Raw genomic sequence first — 23,279 nt, forward strand, 5'->3', positions numbered from 1 at the left:
TACGCATCGCCACTCAACTACGCATCGCCACTCAACTACGCAACGCCACTCAACTACGCAACGCCACTCAACTACGCAACGCCACTCAACTACGTAACGCTCACACATGCAACCCCACTCACACATGCAACCCCACTCACACATGCAACGCCACTCAACCACGCAACGCCACTCAACTACGCACACATGCAACGCCACTCACACATGCAACGCAACTCAACCACGCAACGCCACTCAACCACGCAACGCCACGCAACTACGCAATGCCACGCAACTACGCAAAGCCACGCAACTACGCAAAGCCACGCAACTACGCAACGCCACGCAACTACGCAACACCACGCAACTACGCAACGCCACTCACACATGCAACGCCACTCACACACACATGCAACGCCACTCACACACACATGCAACGCCACTCACACACGCAACGCCACTCAACCACGCAACGCCACGCAACTACGCAACGCCACTCACCTACGCAACGCCACTCACCTACGCAACGCCACTCACCTACGCAACGCCACTCACCTACGCAACGCAACTCACCTACGCAACGCCACTCACCTACGCAACGCCACTCAACTACGCAATGCCACTCCACTACGCAATGCCACTCAACTACGCAACACCACTCAACTACGCAACGCCACTCAACTACGCAACGCCACTCAACTACGCAACGCCACTCAACTACGCAACGCCACTCAACTACGCAACGCCACTCAACTATGCAACGCCACGCAACTACGCAACGCCACGCAACTACGCAACGCCACGCAACTACGCAACGCCACGCAACTACGCAACGCCACGCAACTACGCAACGCCACTCACAAATGCAACGCCACTCACACACGCAACGCCACTCAACCACGCAACGCCACTCAACCACGCAACGCCACTCAACTACGCAACGCCACGCAACTGTACAACGCCACTCACCTACGCAACGCCACTCACCTACGCAACGCCACTCAACTACGCAACGCCACTCACCTACGCAACGCCACTCACCTACGCAACGCCACTCACCTACGCAACGCCACTCAACTACGCAACGCCACTCCACTACGCAACGCCACTCCACTACGCAACGCCACTCAACTACGCAACGCCACTCAACTACGCAACGCCACTCAACTACGCAACGCCACTCACCTACGCAACGCCACGCAACTACGCAACGCCACGCAACTACGCAACGCCACGCAACTACGCAACGCCACGCAACTACGTAATGCCACGCAACTACGCAACGCCACTCACACATGCAACGCCACTCACACACACATGCAACGCCACTCACACACACATGCAACGCCACTCACACACGCAACGCCACTCACACACGCAACGCCACTCAACCACGCAACGCCACTCAACCACGCAACGCCACTCAACCACGCAACGCAACTACGCAATGCCACGCAACTACGCAACGCCATGCAACTACGCAACGCCACTCACCTACGCAACGCCACTCACCTACGCAACGCCACTCACCTACGCAACACCACTCACCTACGCAACACCACTCAACTACGCAACGCCACTCATCTACGCAACGCCACTCATCTACGCAACGCCACTCATCTACGCAACGCCAACTCAAGTATGCAACGCCACTCACCTACGCAACGCCACTCACCTACGCAACGCCACTCACCTACGCAACGCCACTCACCTACGCAACGCCACTCAACTACGCAACGCCACTCAACTACGCAACGCCACGCAACTACGCAACGCCACGCAACTACGCAACGCCACTCACACATGCAATGCCACTCACACACACATGCAACGCCACTCACACATGCAACGCCACTCACACATGCAACGCCACTCACACACGCAACGCCACTCAACCACGCAACGCCACTCAACCACGCAACGCCACTCAACTACGCAACGCAACTACGCAACGCCACGCAACTGCGCCACGCAACTACGCAACGCCACGCAACTACGCAAAGCCACGCAACTACGCAACGCCACTCACCTACGCAACGCCACTCATCTACGCAACGCCACTCATCTACGCAACGCCAACTCACCTACGCAACGCCACTCACCTACGCAACGCCACTCACCTACGCAACGCCACTCACCTATGCAACGCCACTCACCTACGCAACGCCACTCACCTACGCAACGCCACTCACCTACGCAACGCCACTCACCTATGCAACGCCACTCAACTATGCAACGCCACTCAACTATGCAACGCCACTCAACTATGCAACGCCACTCAACTATGCAACGCCACTCAACTACGCAACGCCACTCAACTACGCAACGCCACTCAACTACGCAACGCCACTCAACTACGCAACGCTCACACATGCAACCCCACTCACACATGCAACCCCACTCACACACGCAACCCCACTCACACACGCAACGCCACTCAACCACGCAACGCCACTCAACCACGCAACGCCACTCAACTACGCAACGCCACGCAACTACGCAACGCCACGCACCTACGCAACGCCACGCACCTACGCAACGCCACTCACCTACGCAACGCCACTCACCTACGCAACGCCACTCATCTACGCAACGCCACTCATCTACGCAACGCCAACTCAAGTATGCAACGCCACTCACCTACGCAACGCCACTCACCTACGCAACGCCACTCACCTACGCAACGCCACTCACCTACGCAACGCCACTCACCTACGCAACGCCACTCAACTACGCAACGCCACTCAACTACGCAACGCCACTCAACTACGCAACGCCACGCAACTACGCAACGCCACGCAACTACGCAACGCCACGCGACTACGCAACGCCATTCACACATGCAACGCCACTCACACACACATACAACGCCACTCACACATGCAACGCCACTCACACACGCAACGCCACTCAACCACGCAACGCCACTCAACCACGCAACGCCACTCAACTACGCAACGCAACTACGCAACACCACGCAACTACGCAACGCCACGCAACTACGCAACGCCACTCAACTACGCAACGCCACTAACCTACGCAACGCCACTCACCTACGCAACGCCACTCACCTACGCAACGCCACTCACCTACGCAACGCCACTCATCTACGCAACGCCACTCACCTACGCAACGCCACTCACCTACGCAACGCCACTCACCTATGCAACGCCACTCACCTACGCAACGCCACTCAACTACGCAACGCCACTCAACTACGCAACGCCACTCAACTACGCAACGCCACTCAACTACGCAACGCCACTCAACTACGCAACGCTCACACATGCAACGCCACTCACACATGCAACGCCACTCACACATGCAACCCCACTCACACATGCAACGCCACTCAACCACGCAACGCCACTCAACTACGCACACATGCAACGCCACTCACACATGCAACGCCACTCAACCACGCAACGCCACGCAACTACGCAACGCCACGCAACTACGCAACGCCACTCAACTACGCAACGCCACGCAACTACGCAACGCCACTCACCTACGCAACGCCACTCAACCACGCAACGCCACTCAACCACGCAACGTCACTCAACTACGCAACGCAACTACGCAACACCACGCAACTACGCAACGCCACGCAACTACGCAACGCCACGCAACTACGCAACGCCACTCAACTACGCAACGCCACTAACCTACACAACGCCACTCACCTACGCAACGCCACTCACCTACGCAACGCCACTCACCTACGCAACGCCACTCATCTATGCAACGCCACTCATCTACGCAACGCCACTCACCTACGCAACGCCACTCACCTACGCAACGCCACTCACCTACGCAACGCCACTCACCTACGCAACGCCACTCACCTACGCAACGCCACTCACCTACGCAACGCCACTCAACTACGCAACGCCACTCAACTACGCAACGCCACTCAACCACGCAACGCCACTCAACCACGCAACGCCACTCAACTACGCAACGCCACGCAACTGTACAACGCCACTCACCTACGCAACGCCACTCACCTACGCAACGCCACTCACCTACGCAACGCCACTCAACTACGCAACGCCACTCACCTACGCAACGCCACTCACCTACGCAACGCCACTCACCTACGCAACGCCACTCACCTACGCAACGCCACTCACCTACGCAACGCCACTCAACTACGCAACGCCACTCAACTACGCAACGCCACTCAACTACGCAATGCCACTCCACTACGCAACGCCACTCAACTACGCAATGCCACTCCACTACGCAACGCCACTCAACTACGCAACGCCACTCAACTACGCAACGCTCACACATGCAACCCCACTCACACATGCAACGCCACTCAACCACGCAACTACGCAACGCCACGCAACTACGCAATGCCACGCAACTACGCAACGCCACTCACACATGCAATGCCACTCACACACACATGCAACGCCACTCACACACGCAACGCCACTCAACCACGCAACGCCACGCAACCACGCAACGCCACGCAACTACGCAACGCCACTCACCTACGCAACGCCACTCAACTACGCAACGCCACTCACCTACGCAACGCCACTCACCTACGCAACGCCACTCACCTACGCAACGCCACTCACCTACGCAACGCCACTCACCTACGCAACGCCACTCCACTACGCAACGCCACTCCACTACGCAACGCCACTCAACTACGCAACGCCACTCAACTACGCAACGCCACTCAACTACGCAACGCCACTCAACTACGCAACGCCACTCAACTACGCAACGCCACTCACCTACGCAACGCCACGCAACTACGCAACGCCACGCAACTACGCAACGCCACGCAACTACGCAACGCCACGCAACTACGCAACGCCACGCAACTACGCAATGCCACGCAACTACGCAACGCCACTCACACATGCAACGCCACTCACACACACATGCAACGCCACTCACACACGCAACGCCACTCACACACGCAACGCCACTCAACCACGCAACGCCACTCAACCACGCAACGCCACTCAACCACGCAACGCCACGCAACTACGCAATGCCACGCAACTACGCAACGCCACGCAACTACGCAACGCCACTCACCTACGCAACGCCACTCACCTACGCAACGCCACTCACCTACGCAACGCCACTCACCTACGCAACGCCACTCACCTACGCAACGCCACTCACCTACGCAACGCCACTCAACTACGCAACGCCACTCATCTATGCAACGCCACTCATCTACACAACGCCAACTCAAGTATGCAACGCCACTCACCTACGCAACGCCACTCACCTACGCAACGCCACTCACCTACGCAACGCCACTCAACTACGCAACGCCACTCAACTACGCAACGCCACTCAACTACGCAACGCCACGCAACTACGCAACGCCACGCAACTACGCAACGCCACGCAACTACGCAACGCCACTCACACATGCAACGCCACTCACACACACATGCAACGCCACTCACACATGCAACGCCACTCACACACGCAACGCCACTCAACCACGCAACGCCACTCAACCACGCAACGCCACTCAACTACGCAACGCAACTACGCAACGCCACGCAACTACGCCACGCAACTACGCAACGCCACGCAACTACGCAACGCCACGCAACTACGCAATGCCACTCACCTACGCAACGCCACTCATCTACGCAACGCCACTCATCTACGCAACGCCAACTCACCTACGCAACGCCACTCACCTACGCAACGCCACTCACCTACGCAACGCCACTCACCTACGCAACGCCACTCACCTACGCAACGCCACTCACCTACGCAACGCCACTCACCTACGCAACGCCACTCAACTATGCAACGCCACTCAACTACGCAACGCCACTCAACTACGCAACGCCACTCAACTACGCAACGCTCACACATGCAACGCCACTCACACATGCAACGCCACTCACACATGCAACCCCACTCACACATGCAACCCCACTCACACATGCAACCCCAATCACACACGCAACCCCACTCACACACGCAACGCCACTCAACCACGCAACGCCACTCAACCACGCAACGCCACTCAACCACGCAACGCCACTCAACCACGCAACGCCACGCAACTACGCAACGCCACGCAACTACGCAACGCCACTCACCTACGCAACGCCATTCACCTACGCAACGCCATTCACCTACGCAACGCCACTCACCTACGCAACGCCACTCACCTACGCAACGCCACTCATCTACGCAACGCCACTCATCTACGCAACGCCAACTCAAGTATGCAACACCACTCACCTACGCAACGCCACTCACCTACGCAACGCCACTCACCTACGCAACGCCACTCATCTACGCAACGCCACTCATCTACGCAACGCCAACTCAAGTATGCAACGCCACTCACCTACGCAACGCCACTCACCTACGCAACGCCACTCACCTACGCAACGCCACTCACCTACGCAACGCCACTCAACTACGCAACGCCACTCAACTACGCAACGCCACTCAACTACGCAACGCCACGCAACTACGCAACGCCACGCAACTACGCAACGCCACGCAACTACGCAACGCCACGCAACTTCGCAACGCCATTCACACATGCAACGCCACTCTCACACACATGCAACGCCACTCACACATGCAACGCCACTCACACACGCAACGCCACTCAACCACGCAACGCCACTCAACCACGCAACGCCACTCAACTACGCAACGCAACTACGCAACGCCACGCAACTACGCAACGCCACGCAACTACGCAACGCCACTCAACTACGCAACGCCACTAACCTACGCAACGCCACTCACCTACGCAACGCCACTCACCTACGCAACGCCACTCACCTACGCAACGCCACTCACCTACGCAACGCCACTCACCTACGCAACGCCACTCACCTACGCAACGCCACTCACCTACGCAACGCCACTCACCTATGCAACGCCACTCACCTACGCAACGCCACTCACCTACGCAACGCCACTCAACTACGCAACGCCACTCAACTACGCAACGCCACTCAACTACGCAACGCCACTCAACTACGCAACGCCACTCAACTACGCAACGCCACTCAACTACGCAACGCTCACACATGCAACGCCACTCACACATGCAACGCCACTCACACATGCAACGCCACTCACACATGCAACGCCACTCACACATGCAACGCCACTCAACTACGCAACGCCACTCACACAGCCAACGCCACTCACACATGCAACGCCACTCACACATGCAACGCCACTCACACATGCAACGCCACTCAACTACGCAACGCCACTCACACAGCCAACGCAACTCACACATGCAACGCCACTCAACTACGCAACGCCACTCAACTACGCAACGCCACTCAACTACGCAACGCCACTCAACTACGCAACGCCACTCAACTACGCAACGCTCACACATGCAACGCCACTCACACATGCAACCCCACTCACACATGCAACCCCACTCACACATGCAACGCCACTCAACCACGCAACGCCACTCAACTACGCACACATGCAACGCCACTCACACATGCAACGCCACTCAACCACGCAACGCCACGCAACTACGCATCGCCACGCAACTACGCAACGCCACGCAACTACGCAACGCCACTCAACTACGCAACGCCACTCAACTACGCAACGCCACTCAACTACGCAACGCTCACACATGCAACGCCACTCACACATGCAACCCCACTCACACATGCAACGCCACTCAACCACGCAACGCCACTCAACTACGCACACATGCAACGCCACTCACACATGCAACGCCACTCAACCACGCAACGCCACGCAACTACGCAACGCCACGCAACTACGCAACGCCACGCAACTACGCAACGCCACGCAACTACGCAACGCCACGCAACTACGCAACGCCACGCAACGCCACGCAACTACGCAACGCCACGCAACTACGCAATGCCACGCAACTACGCAACGCCACTCACACACACATGCAACACCACTCACACACACATGCAACGCCACTCACACACACATGCAACGCCACTCACACACGCAACGCCACTCAACCACGCAACGCCACTCAACTACGCAACGCAACTACGCAACGCCACGCAACTACGCAACGCCACTCACCTACGCAACGCCACTCACCTACACAACGCCACTCACCTACGCAACGCCACTCATCTACGCAACGCCACTCATCTACGCAACGCCACTCACCTACGCAACGCCACTCACCTACGCAACGCCACTCACCTACGCAACGCCACTCCACTACGCAACGCCACTCCACTACGCAACGCCACTCCACTACGCAACGCCACTCCACTACGCAACGCCACTCAACTACGCAACGCCACTCAACTACGCAACGCCACTCAACTACGCAACGCCACTCAACTACGCAACGCCACTCAACTACGCAACGCTCACACATGCAACGCCACTCACACATGCAACCCCACTCAACCATGCAACCCCACTCAACCACGCAACGCCACTCAACTACGCACACATGCAACGCCACTCACACATGCAACGCCACTCAACCACGCAACGCCACGCAACTACGCAACGCCACGCAACTACGCAACGCCACGCAACTACGCAACGCCACGCAACTACGCAACGCCACGCAACTACGCAACGCCACTCAACTACGCAACGCCACTCACCTACGCAACGCCACTCACCTACGCAACGCCACTCGACTATGCAACGCCACTCGACTACGCAACGCCACTCGACTACGCAACGCCACTCGACTACGCAACGCCACTCGACTACGCAACGCCACTCGACTACGCAACGCCACTCAACTACGCAACGCCACGCAACTACGCAACGCAACTACGCAACGCCACGCAACTACGCAACGCCACTCAACTACGCAACGCCACTCAACTACGCAACGCCACTCAACTACGCAACGCCACTCAACTACGCAACGCCACTCAACTACGCAACGCCACTCAACCACGCAATGCCACTCAACTACGCACACATGCAACGCCACTCACACATGCAACGCCACTCAACCACGCAACGCCACTCAACCACGCAACGCCACGCAACTACGCATCGCCACTCAACTACGCAACGCCACTCAACTACGCAACGCCACTCAACTACGCAACGCCACTCAACTACGCAACGCTCACACATGCAACGCCACTCACACATGCAACCCCACTCACACATGCAACGCCACTCAACCACGCAACGCCACTCAACTACGCACACATGCAACGCCACTCACACATGCAACGCCACTCAACCACGCAACGCCACTCAACCACGCAACGCCACTCAACCACGCAACGCCACGCAACTACGCAACGCCACTCACCTACGCAACGCCACTCACCTACGCAACGCCACTCACCTACGCAACGCCACTCACCTACGCAACGCCACTCCACTACGCAACGCCACTCCACTACGCAACGCCACTCAACTACGCAACGCCACTCAACTACGCAACGCCACTCAACTACGCAACGCCACTCAACTACGCAACGCCACTCAACTACGCAACGCCACTCAACTACGCAACGCCACTCAACTACGCAACGCCACTCAACTACGCAACGCCACTCAACTACGCAACGCTCACACATGCAACGCCACTCACACATGCAACCCCACTCAACCACGCACACATGCAACGCCAATCACACATGCAACGCCACTCAACCACGCAACGCCACGCAACTACGCAACGCCACGCAACTACGCAACGCCACTCAACTACGCAACGCCACTCAACTACGCAACGCCACGCAACTACGTAACGCCACGCAACTACGTAACGCCACGCAACTACGTAACGCCACACAACTACGCAACGCCACTCACCTACGCAATGCCACTCACCTACGCAACGCCACTCACCTACGCAACGCCACTCACCTACGCAACGCCACTCGACTACGCAACGCCACTCGACTACGCAACGCCACTCGACTACGCAACGCCACTCGACTACGCAACGCCACGCAACTACGCAACGCCACGCAACTACGCAACGCCACGCAACTACGCAACGCCACTCAACTACACAACGCCACCCAACTACGCAACGCCACTCAACTACGCAACGCCACTCAACTACGCAACGCCACTCAACGCAACGCCACTCTACGTACGCAACGCCACTCTACGTACGCAACGCCACTCAACTACGCAACGCCACTCAACTACGCAACGCCACTCTATGCAACGCCACTCTACGCAACGCCACTCTACGCAACGCCACTCTATGCAACGCCACTCTACGCAACGCCACTCTACGCAACGCCACTCTACGCAACGCCACTCTACGCAACGCCACTCACACATGCAACGCCACTCACACATGCAACGCCACTCACACATGCAACGCCACTCAACTACGTAACGCCACTCACACAGCCAACGCAACTCACACATGCAACGCCACTCACACATGCAACGCCACTCACACATGCAACGCCACTCAACTACGCAACGCCACTCACACAGCCAGCGCAACTCACACATGCAACGCCACTCAACTACGCAACGCCACTCAACTACGCAACGCCACTCAACTACGCAACGCCACTCAACTACGCAACGCCACTCAACTACGCAACGCCACTCACACAGGCAACGACACTCACACACGCATCGCCTCTCACACACGCAACGCCACTCACACACGCAACCCCACTCACACACGCAACCCCACTCACACACGCAACCCCACTCACACACGCAACGCCACTCACACACGCAACGCCACTCACACACGCAACGCCACTCACACACACAACGCCACTCACACACACAACGCCACTCACACACGAAAAACCACTCACGTTGCCAATAGGTCTCGCAGTACGACAGTTGGAGCCATTACAATTGCAAATAACAATGCCTTTCACTTTGGTTATCATTTTAAATACATAAAGGGCTTTGTCATTTACAAAACCAATAGCTCCAACTTTCCTACTGCGAGACCTATTGGCAACGCCAGTGCTTGTTCTATTTGGCGCCAGGGAGGTGACAGCCCCAGGGGGGTCCACGCGCCCCAGCACAATTTTTATTCTAAAGCCCCGCGAGGTGGTGATCCCTGGGGTCCACACTGACCCACTGGACAATTTTTAAAATTAAAGTCCTGTGGAGGTGGTGGTCCATGAGGCCCAGGGGGGGGTCCACGCAGCACCCCTCCCCGATAATAGAAACAGAAGCCCCGGGGAGGTGGTGGTCCTCATGGCATAAAAATGCCCTAGGAGGGGGCCCCATGCACCTCGCTCCTTTAATTTTTTAATATGTGAACATGCCTGGGGATCTGGCTCACCCTGGTGCTTTTTCCTAAACCAGCGCGGGAGCCCGCGCTTGTTTTTTTCCCCCGCCAGTTTCACTGATCTGCAATGATTTTGGGTGAAAATGTTTAAAAACGTGGGGTTTTTTTTTGCCCTGGCAGGGTCCCTCAGGGACCCCACAACCAGAGCTAAGGGGTCATGGTGTTCCTACCTTGCCTCCATTTTTTTTTTCTGTTTTGGGACTCGGCTGAAGCAAAGCCCTTGGATGACTGCCAACACTTCCAGCACGAGATCGGGAAGGTTTGAGGCACCTTTGAGTCCCTAGATATCTAAATTTGTTTTTTCTTTAATGTATCCCGACGTACTGATCGGATTTACACCAATTTAGAAAAAAGAACGCTTTCTGGACCAGCAGCTACCTTTCTGCCAAATTTGGTGCAGTTCGGGCTGTAATTGCATTTATATAGCTCTACTACCCTCATTGAGGTTTCAAATCGCTTTTTGGTGAGTAGCACGCTACTCTGGAACTAGTCGTGCCTAAAATTTCTATGGGAATAAACATGGGAAACCACATATTTTGACCGCCCCTTTTTCTCGGCCCCTACTTGACGGATCACCGTGAAACTTGAGGGAGATATATATATACATATAGATTTACAAGCACTCTCACCCATACAACCACCCACCGTATCTGGATGGGAGATTTTAATTGTGTCCTGAATTGGCAGCTGGACAAGCACCCCCTGGGACCAGACCATAAACTCCATATGGAGACTACACTGAGGGTGGCAAAGGAGGACCTACATTGAGTGGAGATTTGGCCCTACCAATATTCACAGCGTGTGCGGATCTCACTTTCAGAACCATAGAGTATATATTAGGTCGCAGATATGACGTAGATCTAAACCAAACAGCTCACTTGAATCACTCCCCACTGTTGATAACATTGATGTCTAGATGGCCGATGCCCAAAATTCCTCCATGGCGACTACTTGTTGATTTGATGGCGGATGAGGCCTAGAGGGGCCATAACTAGTAGTATGTATGGTATCCTCCTTCTAGTGCAACACAGGCACGATAGACAATAGAGGGATGGAACGGGAGACTCACAAAGTGGCACTAAGTTGGGGGCTGGGGCATCAATAGCCCAGGCACAAGCGGTACGACCAAAGATGGGACGTACCCTCACAGAGCTGGAACACAGCCTCAGCGCTGGAACGCACCCTCACAGAGCTGGAACGCACCCTCACAGAGCTGGAACGCACCCTCACAGAGCTGGAACGCACCCTCACAGAGCTGGAAGGCACCCTCACAGAGCTGGAACGCACCCTGAGAGCTGGAACGTACCCTCACAGAGCTGGAACGCACCCTCACAGAGCTGGAACGCAAGCATGCTCGCCTCTAAGATCAGATAAGTGCACACCCGAGCGAGACTCCGTCACTGATAGAAGTAAAGAGGCAGGTGGAGGGGCGCTTGAGAAATACACACACACACACACACACACAATGCAGGCAGTGCCTGTCTCGAGACAGGCACAAGTCAGGCAAAATGCTTGAAAGGCAATTAGAGAGAGAGAGAGGCCAAATTCCTGCATTGTATCGCTGCGCCATAGTGCAGGTCCTGACTTTGTGGTAAGAGACCAAATTAGTGTCACCTGCTTGAAGTATATGCAGCTGAGGTTTGCTCAGACCCCAATCCTGCAGGGCAGTCTGGACACCGCTATGTAGCGCAGCACAACTTGGCAAATGTCTGGGAGCAGCAGCGGTCCTTGGACAAACCTCTTGAGCTGGAAGCGGCCCTGCTGAAGCCCCCAGGATAAAACCCCGGGCACTGATGGGATCCCAGCTGAGATATATCGGGCAGTGCCCCACACGACAGTGGAGAGGTTGCTTGACGTTTTTGTTGAAGCCAAGACGGGGGACAACAATGGTTCTGATCAGAGGAAGGACAAGGACCCGAAAGCTTTGGCCTCCGAGATCGAGATGCCTCTTTCAATGCTAAACGCTGAGGCAAAGCTGCTGTGTAAAGGCCCTGGCTTCCAGAATACCGAGGATTGCTGGCACACCTGTGCACCCAGAACAAACAGGCTTTATCCCTGGGCGTAGTTCTAGGCAGGGCACAAGTCCTAAAAAAAGAAGTGGGGGGGACTCTCCAAGGTAGGCGTGGTCACAGGAAGTGACATCACGACAGGAAGTGGCATCACAACAGGAAGTGACATCACAACAGGAAGTGACATCGCATGTAAGGCAGATCTATCATTTGCGTATATTGCAAGATTTAACAATTGAAGCTGCTTGGTACTTAAGCCTGTGACTTAAGGTCCCTGTATGGAGGAATTAGCATCCCAAATGTGGATGAAGTTTGGCGTACAACTACATTAGTCAAGCCATTAAGTGCTGTAAGTTAGGCATACTAAAACATGGGATCATGAACAAAAGTAGAATTAGTGTGTTGAAAAAAGCCAAAGAAAAGCGCATACTAGAAACTACAATAGTGATTATCAAAACTATAAAATTTATTACGCTACCTAGAACATGACATTTACATTTATTAACAAGTATAATACACTGTGACCATGAGAGAAAAAAATGCAAGGTGCACACTTACAGTAGTGCAATTATCCAAACACTGACAGGATTGAGCCTAAATTAAATATACTGACATACGTAATGCCAAGTCAGACGTCATCATGGAGTCATGTTTAAATGAACAATCCAGCGCCATCCTACACCTCCCCATTCCAAAAAATTATACAATTCAGACAACAACACAAACTAGAAGGGGGCGTTGCTGTAATCATTAAACATTCCATGTGGAAACAGCGACACACGGAAGAACACACAAGGGTACACCATCATACTACTTACATTTTGTAGCCTGGTGTCAATTGTTCAATGCAGGGCTTAATTTGTGCCAGTGCTTAGTGCCGGCACTTAATTGGCAGGGCCGGGTCTAGTGGGACTCTGATTCTACACGCACGAGGCGCACAGTGCATGTAAAATGTTTTAATTTAACTTACAGCACACTTGCTAGTACTAATACTTAATTAACTCCTCAAGTCTCGTGCAGCCGCATCGCATTGTGTTTAGTTTTTCACATCTCAGTTTACCCTTAATTGTTCACGATCACTTGAATAATGAATGAAATATTCTGAGTGGGAGAGCTCTTTGGCAGCACTCTGCCAGGTTTCTCTCTCGTCACTCTCATGCTGCTGTGTTAAAGAGCCTCGGTTCTACCGCACAAAGAATTAGGGTGACCAACTGGCATTGGTGCAAATTCAGGACGGTGAGTGTAAAAATTCAGGACAAAGGGTCAAAATTCAGGACACAAATTCAGGACAGGAGGTAAAAATTCAGGACAAAACTTCAGGACAATAGGTACGTTTTACAGACACATCAGAGGTCGCGCAATAGTATATAAGTAAGCTCAGCCATTTCCAAAAATATTCAACCATTTGCAAACCTATCCATCATGTATCCTTCCATCTATCATTTCACTCATCCATCCCTTCATCCATCCCCTCATCCATCCTTTCACTCATCCTCAATTATCCATCCATCCATCCATCCACCCTTTCACCCTATCCATCTGTACACTTATCCATCCACTCCTTATCCCATCCATCCATTCACTCATCCATTCAGCCATTTACCCTTTCACCAATCCAGCCATCCTTTCACTTACTAATCCTTCCACCCATCCACTCTTTTAGTCATCCATCCATCTTCCCTTTCTCTCTCCATCAACCCTTTCCCTTAGCCTTCCTTCCATCCATCCATCCACCCACCCACCCATCTACTCATCCACTCATGAATCCATCTGTTGCCCCTTTCACTCATCCATCTATCATTTCACTCCTTCACACATCTATTCATCTTTTTGTCCATCTACCCTCCCTTTCACTCACTCGTCCATCCTTACACCCACCCTTTCACTTATATGTCCATTCATTCACCCTTGCACTTATCAATCCATCAATCCATCCATCATTTCACTCATCCACCTACCCCCCATCATCCACCCACCATCCACCCACCACTTATCCATCCTTTCACCCACCCACCATCCAATCCACTGATCCATCCTTTCACCCACCCACCATCCACCCACCCACTCATCCATCCATCCTTTCACCCACCCACTCATCATCCATCCATCCATCCTTTCACCCATCCACTCATCATCCATCCATCCTTTCACCCACCCACTTATCCATCCATCCCTTCACCCACTCTCCATCCATCCATCCTTTCACCCACCCATCATCCATCCATCCATCCCTTCACCCACTCTCCATCCATCCATCCTTTCACCCACCCATCATCCATCCATCCATCCCTTCACCCACTCTCCATCCATCCATCCTTTCACCCACCCATCATCCATTCATCCATCTGTCCTTCCCCTCATCATCCATCCATCCATCCCCTCATCATCCATCCATCCTTCTCCTCATCATCCGTCCATCCTTTTCCCTCATCATCCGTCCATCCTTTTCCCTCATCATCCATCCATCCATTTCCCTAATCATCCATCCATCCTTTCCCTCATCATCCATCCATCCTTTTCCCTCATCATCCATCCATCCATCCTTCCCCTCATCATCCATCCATCCTTCCCCTCAATCATCCATCCATCCTTTTCCCTCATCACCCATCCATCCTTTCCCCTCATCATCCATCCATCCATCCATCCACCCTTCCCCTCATCATCCATCCATCCTTCCCCTCATCATCCATCCATCCTTTCACCCACCCCCTCATCATCCATCCATCCATCCTTTCACCCACCCCCTCATCATCCATCAATTCCCTCATCATCCATCCATTCCCTCATCATCCATCCATCCCCTCATCATCCAATCCATCCACCCTTCCCCTCATCATCCATCCTTTCACCCACCCCCTCATCATCCATCCATCCTTCCCCTCATCATCCATCCATCCATCCTTCCCCTCATCATCCATCCTTTCCCGTCATCCATCCTTCCCCTCATCCATCCTTCCTTTCATCCATCCTTCCCCTCACCCATCCATCCATCCCATCCATTTATCCTGCCCTTCATCCATCCATCCTTCCCCTTACCCATCCATCCATCCATCCCATCCATTTATCCTGCCCCTGATCCATCCATCCTTCCCCTCCATCCATCCATCCTTCTACTCATCCATCATCCTTCCCCTCACCCATCCATCCATCCATCCCATCCATTTATCCTGCCCTTCATCTATCCATCCTTCCCCTCCATCCATCCATCCATCCTTCTCCTCATCCACTTATCCTTCCTCTCATCCATCCATCCTTCCCCTCCATCCCTCATCCTTCCCCTCATCCATCTTTCCCCTCATCAATCATCCAGCTACCCTTCCACCCATACATCCAGCTATTTACATTTTCTCTCCATCCTTCCCCTCACTCATCAATCCATCTATCCTCTCTCATTATCCATTTATTCAATCTTTCATTCACCCTTTCACTAATTCATCCAGCCATTCACATATCCCTTCCCTACTTACACGCCCACCTTTCCATATTAATTTTGAGCTGAGCCCTTTTGAGAAGAGGCCCATCAAGAACTTCACCCTCGCTGCAGGGGCCGTTACAGGACTGGGACAGAAGCCACCCAGGGCGGAGACAGGATCCACCACAGGGGGGGACAAGAGCCATCACAGGCGGGGGTGGACTGGAGCCACAACATGCGGGACAGGAGCTATCACAGGCGGGGGTGGACTGGAGCCACAACAAGGGGGGACAGGAGCCATCACAGGCGGGGGTGGACTGGAGCCACAACATGGGGGAACAGGAGCCATCACAGGCGGGGGTGGACTGGAGCCACCACATGGGGGACAGGAGCCATCACAGGCGGGGGTGGACTGCAGCCACCACATGGGGGGACAGGAGCAGGAGTCATCACAGGGGAGGGAACGTGACCCATCAGGGTGGGCACAGGGATGGGAATGCAGTATTCTAGTATCATCTTGGGCTTCTCACCCCCTCCTGCACAAGACAACGAGAAGACAGGCTCTCTGTCCAAAATGCCATCCCCCACTGTGATGTACAGTACTTACAGGAGATACTCTAAGAGAACTGATTGTCCTCCATACTTTGTTAATCTGTGTGGGTGCGATTGTGCCATTTCTTTATTGTATTACATTATGCATGCTTGAAGAACCGAGGTTTGCTTACAAATTAGGGACAGTAATTAAGCTCGGTGAAGAGAAGCAGGTGCTGCCTCGGTGTAATCAGGGGTGAAATCTGGCCGAGTCTAGGATGTTTGGGGCCCTGGGTAGAAATGGAATGTGTGAGCCCCTCTAAATAGCAGATACAAGACACATTCAGGGCTGTTTGCATGTGAATGGATGCCCCCTGCTCCTGAACCTGCAGCCCCTCCCTCTGTCACCTTCAAGCACCTCTTAACAGCTCATCAAGGGCTGGAGGTGTGAGGGTTGCCATCCCGCTGTGCCTCTACAGTGCTGCTGGGGGTCTGAGCTTTCATACAGCATCGGAGTCAAGAAGGGAAGTGGGGGCAAGCTGTGCCCGGTTAAAATTACAGACAAATGGTAGGTGCAGGGGCGTGGTGACCACTGGCGTGCTAGGTAACTTCCGGATTCAGCCAGCCACTCGCCCACCCGGAAATGCTTTAGCAGAAGGTCTGTGCGGGCTGGGCAGGACTGCATCCAAATTGCAACATCCTGCATCACTCCTCCGGTTTTCCGTTGCCATGGATGGTACCAGTGAGTGACAGAGCAGTCTGGTAAAAAATAAAACGAAAGCTGCAGGTGTGCTTCTCAGCCACGCGCAGCCTCGCTCTTGGTGTCCTCGTGCAGGTGACATCACCCACCCGCCTCGCATATTGGGGCTCCAAAGTTGTCCAATGTGGGGTGAGCTGTCAGAAGCGCTGACTGACGTGCAGTCCTTCGTTTATAATGGAGACGGAAAACTCCCAGAATGCAGAGCACCGTGAGCTTTAAAACCTGCACTTGACCAGTCACCTATAATCGACTTGGATCTGTGTACCCAGCAGGCAGAGAGAGGCCTGAGTGAGCAGGCACTGTCCCAGCAGATGCGCCCAATTATGCGGCACTAACTGCATTGTTTCCTTAGCAAAACAGCCCTCGCGGTCCCGTTTTTTAATGGTGGACTCGGTTTTGATTTAGCAGGGTGGACGGCGTCCACCCTGAAAAACCCTCGGAAATAAGTGGGTGGATGCCGTCCACCCGCGTGGTACCCCGACTCGTGCCCTGGTTCTAGGTTTAATGTCAGACGCTTTAACCATGCGATGCATGTGCTTGAAGCCTCCGCGGGTGAATATTCTTTCGAGGTGTTGGATGGAACATGCGATCCCATTAGCGGGCAGTGCACGTGGGCGGGCCAGCGAGCGATGGACTTCAGTCCTGCCTTTATCTCTTTTGGGTGCAGTCACTTAGGGTTACCAACTGGCATGGCATATCGGAGGAGGTGGCACAATAATATATAAGTAAGTAAATAGACAACCAAAATAAATACAAGTCAAAATAAGTCACAGTTTTTCAGTCTGCGCGCAACTTTCCAAAGCGACATCGGGCCCTTTCTGCAATCAAGATTTGTGCTAGTAACAATAAACATTAATAAATAGTATTTTTTTATTTGTATGTTGAAATCTGTCTGACTTTTAAATGTACAGTGAAAACGCTGTTAGTTATTTTATTTGTATTTTCTCCAGCATGGCGCCAAGACAAAAGCAGAATGCTTTGCCATAGACAGTCCCATGCAGAAGAAGGCACACCACATGCTGTCACTACAATTGGGCCCATTGTCATTCTAAAGTGCTAATCAGCTGCACTCTCAGAATGACAATGGGTGCCTCCACAGTCTGCACGAGGTAGGTCCGGGAGGGGCGTCTGCAGGCAGCCTCTACACTACAGATTAAAGGATAACTGCGAGAGGCCCGAGTGAACACTTTTAAACTCTTGGGGCCTCTCGCATGGGAAACAGCATACCTTACTCAGATTTCCCATTTCGATTTTAGTATGATGTCTGTAAGGCGTCCGTAATTTGAGATCTCCACATTACGGACGCTTGTGGACATCATACTAAAAGGACGGACGGTCCGTGAAATTTACGGACAGTTGGTCACCCTACAACTGTATACAGATTACAGAACTGGCCAGGGTGCGCACAGGAGGAGTTTTCTCAAATTTATGGAGATTGAGCAGAGGCACCAGGCAGAGATGACCCGTGCACAGGCGGTGGAGTCACTGGTGTGTAGATTAAGGACGAGCCCGGACCTGGGGAGTCTGCCTGGGGGGCCACCTGATGTCAATGTGCGCAGACAATGCCCTGATATTCTTACCAGACTCGGGGGATTCAGTACCACTCGTACTACGGGGAATGGGAGAAATTCGCCGAATTGTCCGAACTGAAAACAAATAAATCAAAATCTAGACTCTTTCCTTTATGTGGGCTGTAACATACTTGCCCAGAGAAGACAGGGACAGTTGCCGCTTCTTCTCTACCTCTTCAGCTGCCTCACCCCTCTCGTTTTCCTCTTATTCCCTCTTATTTCCTCTCTTTCTGTCTAGCTCCTCCCCACTTAGTGAAAACAGCAACTTCAAGAAATGATTCTCAACCTCTTTCCTCCTTTTTGTTTTATTTATTACCCTGTGAAATGGATCCAAAAAAGAACAAACATTTACAATGCAACGGTCTCGCTTTTGCAAAAGTTAGAGCTATTGGCATTGTAAATGACAAAATTGTTATTTATCTGTTGGTTTTGAAAACAGATAAATAAATGGCATTGTCATTTACAATGCCAATAGCTTAATCTCTCGCAAATGCGAGACCTATTGCATTTGCACCCCCCACACACACACAGAGCGACACACACAGAGCCACACACACCCAGCCATACACACCGAGCCACATACACACACACACACACACCCAGAGCCACACACACAGATCCACACACACACAGCCACACACACAGAGCCTCACACACACAGCCTCACACACACAGCCTCACACACACAGCCACACACACACACACAGCCACACACAGAGTGCCACACACAGAGCGCCCCACACAGAGCGCCCCACACACACACACACACACACAGTGCCACACACACACAGAGCACCGTGTGTGAGGGAGAGTGAGGGGGTGTGAGGGTGAGGGGGGTGAGGGTGAGGGGGGGGGGTCAGGGTGAGGGTGTATGAGGGTAAGGGTGAGGGTAAGGGTGTGAGGGGATGAGAGGTAGTATTTCATTTGAACAAATTTACAACAAAAATCACAAACATTGGAAAACCCAAAAGTTAGCAGCCAACAATACCAGACGTATTGACTTGGAGTACTAAGAGTACTAAGAGTGTTTGAAACATGATCCAACCCAGACAGAAGTCTTGCTGTTAAATTTTGTAGTAATTGTAGGTAGCCCACGTTTTTGTTAATCTCTACCAAATATTTCAGGGCTGGTACAAAGAGAGGTAGGGGACTGCCAGGGCTGTTTGCCCCAGGCACAGCACTTTACACAACCACACACTGCTACTGTCAGTCAGTCAGATTAGCTTTATTCGATTTTCATAGCATAAAATCATAAAAGCAGCAATACATATATATATACATCTTACCACTGCTACTGTCAAATCTAGGTATTTAATCCAAATGTAGGCTTCATGTGTTTTTGTAGTATAGTATTAGACAAGTTAAGACAGCTGCCAATTTTAGTGATATATTCATGAGAGAAGTAAGGGCAACTGCCACTAGGTTGCGCCGTATGCTCCAAATGTTTCGTCAGACATTGCTTCTGTTTTGAGGTGCTTGTGCTACGAGAAAACGTGAGAGGCCCTCTCACACATGATATCGGCTCCCCACAAATGTTTCTGACATGCCATTATGCTGTAGGCACAGCCCAAAACATACTGGGTCAGCGCATTCCTCACAGTCATGTGCAGCGCTGCCAATTAATCAGTCAAGTCATTGACTGTCTATGTAAGTGTTTAGACACAAAGTAAATGTCTCATGGAAGCAGTAAAAATGTAGTGGTAGGTTATAAATTGTATTCCTGTAATTTGTTTTGTCTCCCGCGATACTCTCATGCCGCATCCCGCGGCAATGAGATTTTGAACACTAAAATATTCCATTGTTGGAGTTGTGACAGCAAATAAACCTGCGGGACTGTTTTGGGGAAAGTTTTATTTCGTAAAAAGAAGTAGAAAAAACAAGTGTACGGGCCCAAAATTGTTCTAAGAAGCCTGCCTCCAGGGCTGACGGACGCCGGAATCACGAATGCCAAGGCTGCCTAGTCCTAACTATGCACATTTCTTTCACCCCATTTCTTTACCATTTCATTATCGTATTCTTTATTGTGAGTTTATCATCCTTGCCTTCTCTTTTTATCACTGTTTTCCTAGCGATCTCTTGTTCATCTCCCACCCCCTTTAACTTTTCCCTCAATTGCACTGGGTTTAAAGTCACATAATGAAAAACAAATGTGTAACCAACGAGTGCCGGTGGCTGCCATCTGCACCCACCCCTACAAATTAATCAGTGGTATAATGCGGATACGCTCGCTGCCTTCATGGCAAGCGGGTATACTTGCTTGGAAGAGGTAATCACTCGACGGCGCTCATAACAAGGGGCTCGAAAATATGCTCCTAAAAAACTCCCACATCAACAATTCCACAGCACAGTGAATGCCTCTCAAGAAAACAAATGCCTAGAAGATGTTTTCGAGGAAAGCAAGCATGTGGCCTATTAGCCAGAACTGCCGGCCTTGGAGCTGGGGAACAAGGTTCGAGCCTCGGAGTTGGCTCAACATCCTGTGATTCTGGAAAAATCACTTAATCTCCCTGTGCCTACCCAAAAAAAAATATGAATGTGTCCTTGAAGGAAGGTGGATACCTGATTATGGTTGCCCCCAACTTTTTGCCTGGTGTTTTGCTGGTTCTCCGACTTAGTTGACCTGGGGCCCTGCCAATCAGGACCCCAGGCCTACTGCTCTCTCTCTAAAATGGATTCCATGTACCTTAGGTACATTTCCAATTGGTACTGGGCCACCTTATCAGACCCTGTAACTCAGGGCATAGGTGTACCCAGGGCCTACCAGGGGCTGAAGCATGTATTATGCCACCCCTGGATGGCCATCTAAATCTGACACAACTGGCTGCACGACAGCTGGGGCAAGGTGGTGTAATCACCCTTTGCTTTAGATATAGTATACCTATATCTAACACTAAAATGGACACACAGATTCCTATCAGTCACTCCTATGGCAGGCCTTGACAATCCTGAAGGCAGAGTGCTTGGAATCGTGTGAAATGGTGCTCTGGCATGAGCTGAGCCCGTTTGCAGCTTGCGGAACCAAGTCCTAATAGCTGTTCCATGATAACGCATACCATATACTCTTAAGTGCATTATAATCCTCGCGGTTAAATGCTATCTCTGGTATCGCTTCATCAAAACATGTCGAGTAAGGTGTCATATGAATTGGAATACTAACCCCTCGCCAATTCTGGCGACGGGGTGAGCATTCCACCCTTCTAGAGGGACACGACATGTATGTAACTGTGAACCCCGGTTAAAGTTAACTCAAGCCTCAGCATCACAAAATGGATGCTGCCACCACAGACACGAGTCTGACCCCCTGCAGCTGGGAGTCCTTCCAGCGAGGGGAGCTTGGACAAAGGGTTTCCTGTCAGGGGCGGTGCTAGCACCATCCCAGACAGGGTTTTGTGTATCCTGGGTAGGCAGGGCTTTACAGGAAGGTGACTGCAAGTGGAACCCGGTGCTCACTACGCATCTGCCGGCTAGAACCAGTTCCAGGGGAACACCAGCCCCTGGCCTGGGGAAAGTCCGGCATGGGAGAGGGGTGTAACCACCCCCCTTCCTGGTCCCACCCCTAGGGCAGGACCTAGTCGCGTACCCACCCCTTTCTTTAGGATAAAGGCAGGAGCGGGGACCCTTCCAAATTAGATCATCTTTGAATCAAGAAACTACTTTCTACGAAAGGAACTCTCGACTTCTTCTCAAGATTTCTCCCTTGTGGCTAAGGAGTAGTCACCCTGCACCCGCAGGCACCATCTAAGAACTC

This window comes from Lissotriton vulgaris, chromosome 8 (genome assembly GCF_964263255.1).
Source record: "Lissotriton vulgaris chromosome 8, aLisVul1.2, whole genome shotgun sequence".
NCBI classification, from domain to species: Eukaryota; Metazoa; Chordata; class Amphibia; order Caudata; family Salamandridae; genus Lissotriton; species Lissotriton vulgaris.